The 14,038-nt window shown below is 46.3% G+C and overlaps 1 long non-coding RNA gene across 1 annotated transcript in view; it reads right to left on the minus strand.

Moving 5' to 3' along the window:
- Positions 1-10,372: 10,372 nt before the first annotated feature.
- LOC143795875 (uncharacterized) overlaps positions 10,373-14,038 on the minus strand; it is a 110,336-nt gene continuing 106,670 nt past the window's right edge. The window contains exon 3 of the long non-coding RNA XR_013220440.1: positions 10,373-11,366. This is a non-coding gene — a long non-coding RNA (uncharacterized LOC143795875). The remainder of the gene's footprint in view (positions 11,367-14,038) is intronic.

Raw genomic sequence — 14,038 nt, forward strand, 5'->3', positions numbered from 1 at the left:
CATGCCCCTGAGAGAGGGCTAATAAAGCCTTTTCAGCCTGAATCTCTAGGTTAGGTTCCTCATAGAGCAATCCCAATGCCAGAAAAAACGCATCCACACTGAGCAACGCAGGATCCCCTGGTGCCAATGCAAATGCCCAATTCTGAGGGTCGCCCCGTAGGAACGATATAACAATCTTGACCTGTTGAGCAGGGTCTCCAGAGGAGCGAGATTTCAAAGAGAGAAACAATTTACAATTGTTCCTGAAATTCAGGAAGGTAGATCTATCTCCAGAAAAAAACTCTGGAATAGGAATTCTAGGTTCAGACATGGGAGTGTGAACAACGAAATCCTGTATGTTTTGAACCTTTGCCGCGAGATTACTCAGGCTGGAAGCCAAACTCTGGACATCCATGATAAACAGCTAAGATCAGAGCCATTCAAGGGTTAAGAGGAGGTAAGAAGCAGCTAGACAGCAATTAAGGGCTAGGCAGCAAAACTCTGAAGGAAAAAAAAAAAAAAATTTTCCTTGAACACTTCTTTTCCTCCTGCTTCAGCCCAAACAATTAACACTTTGTGGGCCGGCTATACTGTCATGAATCCCCAATGGCTAGGGATAGCACAGGACAAGCAAAGTATAACAAATATCGGACGAGCTCTAGGGTGATGGAACCTGGGCTGACCGCTGCCCTACGCCTGACAAACGCAACTAGAGATAGCCAGGGAGCGTTCCTACGTTGGTTCTAGATGCCACGCACCAGCCTAAGAGCTAACTAGTACTGCAGAGAAAACAAGACCTCACTTGCCTCCAGAGGAATTAACCCCAAAGGTATAGTTGCCCCCCACATGTATTGACGGTGAAATGAGAGGAAGGCACACACATAGAGATGATGTATATAGCTTTAGCAAATAGAGGCCCGCTGAAAACTAGAAAGCAGAATGATACAAAAGGGGACTGAGCGGTCAGCAAAAAACCCTAATCAAAAAAACCATCCTGAGATTACAAGAACCCATGTGCCAACTCATGGCACATGGGGAGAACCTCAGTCCACTAGAGCAACCAGCTAGCATAGAGACATTCTAAGCAAGCTGGACCAAAAACCAAACAACTGAAAATCAGCACTTAGCTTATCCTGAAAGATCTGGGAGCAGGTAGGCAGGAACCAAACAGAGCACATCTGAACACATTGATAGCCGGCAAGGGAAATGACAGAAAGGCCAGGTAAAATAGGAAACACCCAGCCTCTGATGGACAGGTGGAAACCAAAGGCCGCAACCCACCAAAGTCACCCACCCAGCACCAGCAGTAACCACCAGAGGGAGCCCACCAACAGAATCCACAACACATATCAAATTGTAAGCCCCTCTAAGATCAAGTTTAGAAAATACCCTGGAAATGGGTAGCTATTTTTAACCGTGATTTTGTTTAGTTCTCGGAAATCAAGGCAAGGACGGAGACCCCCATCTTTTTTTTTAACTAAGAAAAATCCAGCAGCTACAGGGGAAGAGGAAGGACAGATATGACTCTTCCATAAACTTCCGTTAACATATTCTTTCATGGCGGTCCTTTTAGGCCCCTACAAATTGTAAAGGTGAGCTTTTGGCAATTTGGAGCTAGGAATAAGATCAATAGCACAATCATAGGGATGATGGGTAGGTAGTATCTCGGCCTCCTTTTTTGGGAACACATCTCCAAAGTCCTTCAGGTACCCCTGAAGACCCTCAAGACTAGCGGAGCATATTTGTACATTTTTTTAGACATTTCTTAGAACAGTTGGGGCTCCAATTCACAATCTCCTTCAGACACTAATCAATAACTGGATTGTGAGTCTGTAACCATGAAAACTCCAGTACCAATCTAGCAGGTAAATTATCCAACACAAAATAGGAAATGGATTTAGACTGAAGTGCCCCCACTTGGAGAGTGAAATCCACCGTTGCTCTATTGAACAAATTGTGAGCCAACGGTGTCTTGTCTAGGGCGATGATTTGAATGATTCTTTCTAAACTAACTGTCAATAAGGCCGTGGTGTTGCTATCAGTGTGTCAAGAGTGAGAGAAGAGGGTTGCATTGACAATCCAACACAATGGGCAGCACTTTGTACACATTTTATAAGTGGTCATAAACTTGTAAATTACTCATAAAAGAATAATGTTACGTAAAAACCAAGCACACCATTTTTTTTTCTTGTGAAATTCTCAATAAGTTTGATGTGTCACATGGCCCTCTTCCCATTGAAAAAAATAAAGTTGGATACAAAATGGCTGACTTCAAAACGACCGCCATGGTCACCACCCGTCTTGAAAAGTTTTCCCCCTCCCATATACTAATGTGCCACAAACAGGTTTTTGATATTGTCAACCATTTCCATTTTATTTAGGTGTATCCATATAAATGGCCCACCCTGTAGAACTGAAGGCACGGGGAGCACAAACCTCCAAAGATGAATGTATGTCTGGCAGTGGTCTGGGAAAAGCTGCTCAGTTAAGTAGGAATAGCCATTACCCGGTAGAGTGAACACCTGAGACTGCCGACGCCTCCCAGTCACAGATTGGCTAGTTGAGCTGTCAACCAACACACTAACAGCATGCCCCTGAATCAGACAGGATGGTCATTCTATCAATCAAAGTACTGACAGTTTCAGCACACCCCTGTATCAGATTGGACGACCGAGCTGTCAGTAACTGCATCTCAGACACCCTGCGGGGTGGAACCGTGACAGAGGGTGACTCCAAGTTCGAGGAATGTGATAACACAGAGTATGATGATGATGAGGTGTTACATTTCAGTTGGCATGAACATAGAGGCACACAGCTGAGTAGGTCATATGAGGAAGAAGATGAGTAGGTTACGTTGTGCCATATGTCGCACACATTTAGTGATGCAGCCATGATGAGCAATGCATCTTCAGCCACAATTGTGGCTGTGAGCAGCAGCATCTGCGGGTCTGCAGCTTTCAGAGGTGGCAAGGGTTGCCTAGCCTGGCCTTTTTTGACACTGCAAAGGATGAGACAACTCACATATTCTGCCAACTTTGCGAAAAAAAAACTGAGTCAATGTAAAAAGTGCAATAATTTGACTACTACATGTACGAATGAACCTTCACATGCGCAATCAACATGTGTTACTCTGGGAATTCAACTGCGCTAAAATGCAGACCAGCGGACCTCAACGACCATCAGCCAACCCATCAATCGCATCTGCTGCTTCTTCCTCCTCCTCTGTTACCATGCCAACTATTGAGACGCAGGTCTTTAACTGCAGAACTTCGGGTTTTTTACAATGCAACAGTCACCCTGACTGAGAGCCAGCCATCAGCTGTAACAGAAGCGGACATGCCTGCTGTTTTTGACCGATCTCAGTGAACGAGCACACCACAACTTTCTCAATCCACCGTAACCTCTCCGCCTGCACCTCTCTCACGGTCCAGCAGTTTGTCCAGTTCACTGTAGTCCGCCCTCTCTCAGCACTGCAGCCAGCCCACGGTTCTGCAGTTGTGGTCACGTAAAAGATTGTTTCCTCCTACACATGACAAAGTTGATCTCCACCATCTACAAACTGTTGGCCACAGAAATGCTGCCTTTCCGACTGGTAAATACAGACAGTTTCCAAATGCTGATGGATGTCACAATCCCCCAGTACCAACTGCCCTGTCTCCATTACATTTCTAAAAAAGCTGTGCCTGCGCTACACCAGCATGTCGCAGGGCATTACATCTCGCTGACTGAGCACTGGGTGACTCTGGTGGCTGTGGGGGCAGGTGCTGCTCCACAAGTCTGGGAATCTCCAAGACTTGCAGGACAAATCTGTACATTTAACACTTCCTCCACTGCTTCTGCCTCCTCTATTTCATCTAGGACCTCCTCCTGCACCCTCAACCTCTGCCTTAATGAGACATGCATTCCACCAGTGCAGAGCGAATCCCCACCACCTCTGTACTGCACAGTCAGAAGAGTTGTGGAGCTCTCCAGGCTGAACCTGCATCCAGGGAAGGCCACATCCGATGATGGTGCAAACTTGGTGGCGTCCGCATGGTGAGGCAAGCTCACACACGTGTCTTGCATGGCTCACATCCTCAACCTTGTGGTACAGCGTTTTCTCCGCCACTATCCAGGCCTGGGTGAGGTGCTCCAGAAAGCACATAAGCTCTGTGCTTATTTCCACCATTAGCACCCATCAGGTAATCAACTTATATCAATACAGAGGTCTTTGTCCAAGCCAGTTAATAGGATATGTGATGTGCCGACATGGTGGATTATCACTCTGCACATGCTGCAGCGACTGTGGCAGCAGCAACGAGCCCTGTCACAGTATGTCTTGTTGTATAGCCTGGGCCAACGCAGTACGGACGTGGCGCATATCACGTTTGCAGAGTGGGCACAGATTAAGGAACTCAGCACCCTTCTGCACAGTTTTGAAATGGCTAATAAGATGGTTAGTGCTGATGACGCCGTCAGCATCACTATTCCGGTCACCTATATGCTGGAGCAGACTTTGAACAGGCTGCGGGAAGACATGGTGGTCCCAGAAGAGGAGGAAGCAGAGGATGATGCGGAAGGGATAACATTGTCTCTAAGTTCCAGACTGTCTTCACACAGGTGGGTGCCAAGGGAGGGTGGATTACTGTGATAGAGGGGGGCTGGTGATAACAGACAAACTGTTATTGAAGGTGCAAGATCCGAGGATCAAATGGAGGAGCAAGAGGTGATGGGCGAGCAACTGTCTTGCTGCACTATCTGCAACATGATCCCTGTATAGTTATAATTAGGAATACTGCTTACTACTGGACTGCCACTCTGTTAGATTCATGTTATAAAACCAAATTTTGCAGATGCTTCCCGCCCTGGAAAGGTACTCACGAATGCTGGAGTATCGAAACACACTTTTACACAACCTTAAGAGAGCTTTTCCCCAAGACAGCAGTGAAGCACACAGTTCGCATCGCAGCTTTAGACTTCCAACCTCCGGCACGTCAATTCGTCAATGCTAAAATATTAGCAGCAGCAGTAGTGGTGTAAGTGGAAGAAACAATTTCTGTGAGTCCTATGACACTTATTTTTGACCAGCTCATGCACCAGTACCACAGAGTCCAATGGTTAGACGTGGTGAATGAATGGAGAGGATGTTGCAGAAGTATCTAGAAATGAATATCAATGCCATCACGGAGGGTTTGAACACTTTCACATTTTGATCTTCCAAAATGGATGAATGGCTTGAGCTCGCCTCACACACCTTGGAGGTTTTATCGTTCCCAGCAGCCAGCGTTCTCTCAGAACGTGTCTTCAGCGCTGCTGGTGGTGTCTCCTGATAGATAAGCGCAGCTGACTGTCCCCTAAAAGTGTAGACTGCCTAATCTTCATCAAGATGAACAAGTCATTGATCTCCAAGGATTTTTGCACCCCAATCGCAGACTAGGTGTAGCAGTACAGACTAGGTGATATTGCATTTTTCAGTGTGATGCACTAATGTCACATAACTGCACTCTGTGATATCTTTAGTGAGGCTTCTGTGGCTGCTGCTGATGTTAACACAAATTTTCTGGAAATGTGAACATTCATGGTTGGTCTACATCTGCTGGGTAGGCTATAGTGGAAGACATGTCGGTCTAAATTATACAATTTCTATTTTCGTGACAGCTATTCCACTTCAGTGGTGTCTGGCCCTCATTTTTTAAAATGTGAAAACTCCAGGTTGGGTGTCCATCTGCTGGATTGGGTGTAGTGGAAGACCTGTCGATCCCTATTGTACTATTTCTGTGGTGAACTTGATGCCACTTTGGTATTGTCTGACAATAATTTTTGGAAATATGAACAGTCCTGGTTGGGTGTCCATCTGCTTTACTGGGTGTAGTCGAAGACCTATCTTTCCCTATTATGCTGATCATGAATGTCTCTGAAAATTGCATTGATTTTCTATGGTATGCACTGACTTTCCCCAACTCTCCCTGGATCCTGAATGTCTCTGTATATTGCATTTATTTTCTATGGTATGCATTGACTTTCCCCAACTGTCCCTGGATCCTGAATGTCTCTGTATATTGCATTGATTTTCTATGGTATTCACTGACTTTCCCCAACTTCTATTGGATCCTGAATGTCTCTGTATATTGCATTGATTTTCTATGGTATTCACTGACTTTCCCCAACTTCTACTGGATCCTGAATGTCTCTGTATATTGCATTGATTTTCTATGGTATGCACTGACTTTCCTCAACTCTCCCTGGATCCTGAATGTCTCTGTATATTGCATTGATTTTCTATGGTATGCACTGACTTTCCCCAACTCTCCCTGGATCCTGAATGTCTCTGCATATTGCATTGATTTTCTATGGTTTCCCTGGCATCTGAGTGTCTTTGTGCAGCGCATATAATCTTTTTCTGGTATGTTTTCTTACCTATCATCTTGTTTCCATGACCTGTTTCATGTCTCTCATTATGTTATTCTGGCATATCTTGGAGTGGTCACTCCAACCCCTCTCTCTATGTCCTTTGCTTAACTCTCTACATCTGGTCTCGCCATACCCACCCACCTCCTCATTCACACCTGATTGCCCTTAGCTGGGATATATTCAGATCCAGGAGTCTAATCCAGACTTTAGTCTGATTCATGTATCTTTCAAATTACAGATTTCTAATTACTTTAATTTACTATACTTTGAATTAGACTTGAATTGGACTGGAATTTGACTGTAAGGTAACGGAATATCAAATCACTACCATGTTTCGGTTTCTTTTCTCTTTCACACCTATACTACTCTATTTTTCCCTACCTCCTGAGATCCCCCCCACCTAGTAAGGAATTAGTAATTTCACCCTACATCCTCCCCAGCCATCTCACTTACTCCTCACAGCTGTTCCTCCACATGCAATCCTTTCTCCAGACACACACGGCCCCGTCATGTCCTATCCAGCTCCCACCTTCTAATGCTCTGTCTGCTACTCCTCATTGCTGGTGACATAAATCTCCAAATCCTGGCCCTCCTCAACACATCCCCACACTCAATTTTAACCCCCTGCCACGATCCTCTACACGTTTTCCCAACCATGATAACCTAATATCCATTCATCCAGCCCCCACTCCCCCTCCCTTACCTGGAGCACTATGGAACTCACGCTCACTGCCATTTATCCATAACCTCTTCATCACCAACAAACTCTCCTTCCTCAGTATCATTGGAACCTGGCACATCCCCTCTGACTCAGTCTCTCCAGCTGCACTTTCCCATGGGGGATTCCACCTCTCTCACACCCCTTGCCTCAGCACCAAATGTGGTGGAGGAGATGGCTTGCTCCTGTCCACCACCTACTCCTTTACTCCAATCCCACTACCACCCTCCGCTACTCTTCCCTCATTTGAGGTGCACTCCGTCTGCATCTATTCCCCCCAACCTCCAGCTGGCTGTCATCTACTGTCCCCCAGAACTAGCCATCGCCACCTTTCTCGACCAGTTCACCACCTGACTACTTCATTTCCTCTCTGCTGACATCCCCACTATCATTATGGGTGACTTCAATATCCCCACTGATACTTCCACCTCAGCTGTCTCTAAACTTTTATCGCTTACTGCCTCCTTCGGCCTCACTCAATAGTCTTCAGGGGCCACTCACAAAGATGGTCACACACTAGACCTTATCTTTACCCAATTCTGTTCCCTTACTAATCTTACTAGCTCACCCCTCCCCCTGTCTGACCACAACCTACTGACATTCTCTTCCCTCTCCTCTCCTAGTGCGCAACCACCATTCCACAAACTCACGCACCCTCGCCGAAATCTCAAACACCATAATTTACAATCACTCTCTAAGTCCCTTCTCCCTCTTACAGTCATAGCTTCCCTTCATAACACAGATGCTGCTGCCGCTTTTTATAACACCACAATAACAGCTAAACTCGATTCGGCCACGCCCCTCATGCATAGCAAAACTCATATAATCAACAAACAGCCCTGGCTGACCAGCCTGACCAAAGAACTGAGACGGGCTTCCAGGGTCACTGAGCAGAGATGGAAGAGATCCCACTCTGCCGAGCACTTCATTGCATACAAGCAGTCCCTCGTCAGCTTCAAGTCCACGTTCACTGCCGCAAAACAAACTTAATTCTCATCTCTCATATCCTCCCTGTCTCACAACCCTAAACAGCTTTTCAACACTTTCAATTCTCTACTCCGTCCCCCAACACCTCCTCCCTCCCTCCTCATTTCTGCTGAAGACTTTGCCTCTTTCTTTAAACAGAAGATCGATACGATCAGAGAAAGCTTTGGCCCACAGTGCCCAATGCCCCTCTTAGCTGCTTAACCTTGTTTCTCCAAAACCAGCTTCTCCACATGACAGAAGATCAGCTCTCCACACTACTGTCTAGATCACCTCTCACCACCTGCATGCTTGATCTGCTCCCATCCCACCTCATCCCTAATCTCACCACAGTCTTCATCCCAACCCTAACACACCTCTTCAACCTCTCACTCACCACTGATGTCTTCCCCTCATCCTTCAAACATGCCAAGATCACATCCATCCTCAAAAAGCCCTCCCTCGACCCATCCTCTGTGTCTAGCTATAGCCCGGTATCTCTTCTCCCTTATGCCTCAAAACTACTGGAACAGCATGTTCATCTTGAACTGTCCTCCCACCTCTCCTCGTGCTCCCTCTTTGACTGGTTACAATCTGGCTTCTGACGCCATCACTCAACTGAAACTGCCCTAACTAAAGTCACCAATGACCTACTAACCACCAAAAGCAAGCAACACTACTCTGTCCTCCTTCTCCTAGACCTGTCTTCTGCCTTTGACACTGTGGACTATTCCCTCCTGCTACAGATTCTATCATCTCTTAGCATCACAGACTTGGCCCTATCCTGGATCTCGTCATATCTAACAGACCGAACTTTCAGTGTCTCTCTCTCCCACACCACCTCCTCACCTCGCCCCTTGTCTGTTGGTGTCCCTTAATGCTCAGTTCTGGGACCCCCTACTCTTTTCCATCTACACCTTCGGCCTGGAACAGCTCATAGAATCCCACGGTTTGCAGTATCATCTCTACGCCGATGACACGCAGATCTAGCTATCCGGACCTGACCTCACCTCCTTACTCACCAAAATCCCACACTGTCTGTCTGCTATCTCGGCCTTCTTTCACCAGCTCGCTTTCTAAAACTGAACATGGACAATACAGAATTCATCATCTTTCCCCCATCTCACTCTACCCCTCCACCAGACTTATCCATCAATGTCAATGGCTGCTCACTTTCCCCAGTCCCGCATGCTCGGTGCCTCAGAGTGATCCTCGACTTTGCCCTCTCTTTCAAGCCACATATCCAAGCCTTTTCCTCCTCCTGCAGTCTGAAACTCAAAAATATTTCCCGGATCTGCGCATTCCTCGACAACGAAAACACAAAAACACTAATATACGCCCTTATCATCTCCCGCCTTGAATACTGCAACCTCCTACTCTCTGGCCTCCCCTCTAGCACTCTGGCACCACTCCAATCCATCCTACACTCTGCTGCCTGACTAATCTACCTGTCTCCCCACTATTCCCCAGCCTCTCCCCTATGCCAAGCCCTTCACTGGCTTCCTATCATCCTGAGACTCCAGTTCAAAACCCTTACTATGACATACAAAGCCATCCACAACCAGTCTCCTCCATACATCTGTGACATGGTCTCCCGATGATACTTACCTACATTCAACCTTCCATCCTCACAAGATGTCTTTCTCTACTCCCCTCTTATCTCTTCTTCCCACAACCGCATCCAAGACTTCTCCCATGCTTCCCCCATACTCTGGAACTCTCTACTCCAACACATCAGACTCTTGCCTGACATAGAAACCTTCAAAAAGAACCTGAAGACTCACTTCTTCCGACAAGCCTACAGCCTGCAGTGATCCTCAACCTACTGAATCGCCACATGACCAGCTCTACCCTCTCCTAGTGTGTTTTCACCCATCACCTACAGATTGTGAGCCCTAGCGGGCAGGGTCCTCCCTCTTTCTGTACCTGTTAGTGCCTTGCTTTTTGCTTGTTTATTGTATTTGTCTATATTTGCCCCCTTTTCACATGTAAATGGCCATGGAATAAATGGCGCTATAAAAATGTATAATAATAATACTACTAATACTAATAATATTATACTATCTATACTGTTGTGAAATTTATGCTACTTTTTTGATGTAAGGCCATCATTTATTTAAATGTGAACCCTGATGGTTGGGTGTCCATCTGCTGGATTGGGTGTAGTGGAAGACCTGTCGGTCCCTATTATACTATTTATACTGTGGTGAAATTAATGACACTTTGGTGATGTTTGGCACTAATTTTTGAAAATGTGTAGACTCCTGGTTGGGTCTACTTCATGCGTGTTGCCTGTGTTATGGAAATTTTTGGGTTGGATAAATTTATCCCTGTGTGTGCTGTGGCCGCTCCCAATAAGACTGAGTATTTTGAGCGCTCAAGGAATGAGACTGCACACCATGTTGTGTCAATAACATTCCATCAATACTGATACTTTATTGTACATACATAGTTTTTATGATAGCATATAGAAAGGAGTGGTTAGGGGTTGTTAGGGGTGGTTTGTTAATTACCATATTGTCTAGCTCCTCTGTCATTGGTTATCTAAACATATATGGAATATTGTGATTAATGCTCATATGACTGCTGATTAAGCAACTAAAATGTAGCTCTGTATCTAGGACAAAGTTGAGACATTTGATCAGCACTTAAGACATCTGGTGTTGTTCCGCTTTTGGGATGGAGAACCCCATACAATCTGTCTGGCTTATATCAGTTCATGTCAGCCATTTTAAACCATTGATTATAATGTATATATTAGCTGTGAGCATATGAGTATATATGATTATAGAGGAGTGTACATGCAAGTGAGATCTACATGATATATATATTTCTATCACAAGCCCCCCTTAGATATCACTTGCCCTAATCCTTGCCTCCTGTCCCAAAGCGCTGCAACTCTTTTGTGCTGTCGGTGAACTGACACAAGCCTAATGCCTGTGCCCCACTCTGTACAGACTTTTCACAAATGGGCGGTCAGGAGATCTGTCCCTAACGGGGGTTCACTGCAATCAGTCTCTTAGTCAATAGCATGTGTAGTGAGCGATGTGTAGTCTTTATCAGGTAGGTCATCTATTCGGTCAGGCCACAACATCATTCTGGCTTGGATGTCATCTTCTGGTAGGGGAGCTTTCTTGCAATGCGATGAGTGGATCCAAGTGGGTCTTCCCTCCAGTTTCACAGAGTTTGGTGTCATCAGCAGCACTTGAACAGGACCATCAAATCTGGGATCGAGTGGTGTTCTCCTTACAAACTTTTTTCACCAACTCCCAGTCTCCTGGCTTCTAGGAGTGCGTACCGGACACTGAATCTGAATCTGGCAATGAAGAAAAAAACTCGAGAATGGATGTTAGCAAGTTTCTTGGTGAGTTCAATTTACATAAGCAGACAAAGTATCATATTTAGTGTTGAGCATTCCGATACCGCAAGTATCGCGTATCGGCCGATACTTGCGGGTATCGGAATTCCGATACCGAGATCCGATACTTTTGTGATATCGGGAATCGGTATCGGGATTAATATCAATGTGTAAAAGAAAGAATTAAAATAAAAAATAGGGATATACTCACCTCTCCGACGCAGCCTGCACCTTACCGAGGGAACCGGCAGCCTTCTTTGCTTAAAATGCGCGTGTTTACTGCCTTCCTAATTCTAGGCACTCAGGACCTGAAAATTACGTCACGGCTTCTGATTGGTCGCGTGCCGCCCATGTGACCGCGACGCGACCAATCACAACAAGCCGTGACGTAATTTTCAGGTCCTGAATGCCTAATTCTAGAATTAGGCATTTAGGACCTGAAAATTACGTCACGGCTTTTTGTGATTGGTCGCGTCGCGGTCACATGGGCGGCACGCGACCAATCAGAAGCCGTGACGTCACGGAAGGCAGTAAACGCGAGCATTTTAAGCAAAGAAGGCTGACGGTTCCCTCGATAAGGTGCAGGCTGCGTCGGAGAGGTGAGTATATCAATATTTTTTATTTTAATTCTTTATTTTACACATTAATATGGATCCCAGGGCCTGAAGGAGCGTTTCCACTCCTTCAGACCCTGGGAACCATGAGAGATACCGTCCGATACTTGAGTCCCATTGACTTGTATTGGTATCGGGTATCGGTATCGGATTAGATCCGATACTTTGCCGGTATCGGCCGATACTTTCCGATACCGATACTTTCAAGTATCGGACGGTATCGCTCAACACTAATCATATTACATAGTCAGCTGCTGAGGGAAAGGATACCCCTAACCTAAGACTAGACCCAAACAAAATTTCATATGGTAACAGCTTTTCTGGGCCTCTGGGAGTGTGCCTAACACTGAGTAGTGTGATTGGGAGTGTGTAGGCCTAAGTCTGACCCTACTGCTGACCTGATCTCTCGTGTGAGATTTGCTGTGAATGTGGGTCCCTGGTCACTCTCTATCACTTCTGGGCCCCCATAGCTGCATATCTCGTCTCTGAGAGTAGCTTCTTTGCAGTAGTCTTTGCTGACTGGTTTCTCACTGGGAAAGCTTCTGGCCATCCTGAGAACATGTCCACGACAACAAGGGCATATTCTAATCTTCCACTTGGCGGCCTTTGGATGTGGTCTATCTGGATCCTCTGGAAGGGGTACTGTGGTCTGGCAAGACAATGTGTGGGAACTTTCTCCATTCTTCCAGGGTTGCATTTGCCGCAGGTCAGACAGCTGCTAGTGCACTTGGCTGTTAGGGTGGAGATTTCTGGAGTGAACCAGTAAGCACCAATCGGATCATTCATCTGTGTCTTTAATCTGTGTGTGGGCCCATGTGCCCACTGGACCACGATAAGGTACATGCTTCGGGGTAAACAGGGTTTGTAGTCCATTGAGTATACCCTTCCTTCTTCATGTGTTGTTCACTTCTGCATCCAGCATTCCTTCTTTTCCTTTGGGGCTTGCTCTTGCAGCTTTTTTGAGCAGATCCCAGGATGTCATTTGTCAGGTTTCCTGTCTTCAGCCGTCCTGTAGTAGCCGTCCGGCTCTACGACCTCTTCTACTTTTCCATATTGTCTTTCCTTGACTGTTTCTTTGGCTGCCATGTCCGCCATGTTGTTGCCTCGTGCCTCTACTGTGCTTAGTTTTCCATGCGCTTTGACTTTTAGTACTGCCACCACTTTTGGAAGTTGAAGTGAGTTCAGCAGGTCCATAATGGCTCCATGATGCTTCACGGTTGTTCCGCTTGCTGTGATGAAGTCCCTTGCAGCCCAGATGGGTCCGAAGTCGTGTGCTATGCCATGCGAGTACCTTGAATCGGTATACATTTTCTCAGTCTTGTCTCCCGCCATCTGGTAGGCCTTTATCAGCGCTATCAGTTCTGCTTCCTGGGCTGACAGACTGGGCGGCAGACTTCTGGACCACAGGATCTCTTGATTGCTGGTCACTGCACATCCCGTGTGGAATCTTCCTTCTTCATCTGCAAATCTGGAGCCATCCACATAGAGGATCAACTCTGGGTTGGTCAGTGGCTCTTCTGCTACCTTGGGTAGTCCTGCTGTTTCCTGTTGCATGATGCTGAAGCAATCATGGTCATCCGTCCGGAGCAAATTCAGATCCCTGCAGAAGGTATCATACAGATTTTGATCAGCCTTTTTTTCTGAGGGTCCATATCTGTATCCCCCCTTGGGAGTGGGAGTAGAGTGGACGGGTTGAGGACTGTGTATCTGGAGATGGTGACATTGTCGGGCAGGAGTAGAGAGCACTGGAGGCGAAGATGCCTGGCGGTGGAGAGATGTTTTAGCTGGGTTTGGTTGAGGATTGCTGAGATGTCATGTCAGTAGTCCTGTCCAGGAGGGCGTGTGCTGCAACTGCTGCTCTCAAGCGGGAAGAGGCTCCCCTTGCAACTGGATCCAGGTGAGCTGAAAAGTAGTCTAAAAGTCTCTGCTTTCCCCCCTGAAGCTGCGTCAGGACTCCAGTAGCAAGGCCTTCTTTTCTCATCAAGTAGAGACGGAATGGCTTCTCGTAGTCAGATA

This window comes from Ranitomeya variabilis, chromosome 1, assembly GCF_051348905.1.
Source record: "Ranitomeya variabilis isolate aRanVar5 chromosome 1, aRanVar5.hap1, whole genome shotgun sequence".
NCBI classification, from domain to species: Eukaryota; Metazoa; Chordata; class Amphibia; order Anura; family Dendrobatidae; genus Ranitomeya; species Ranitomeya variabilis.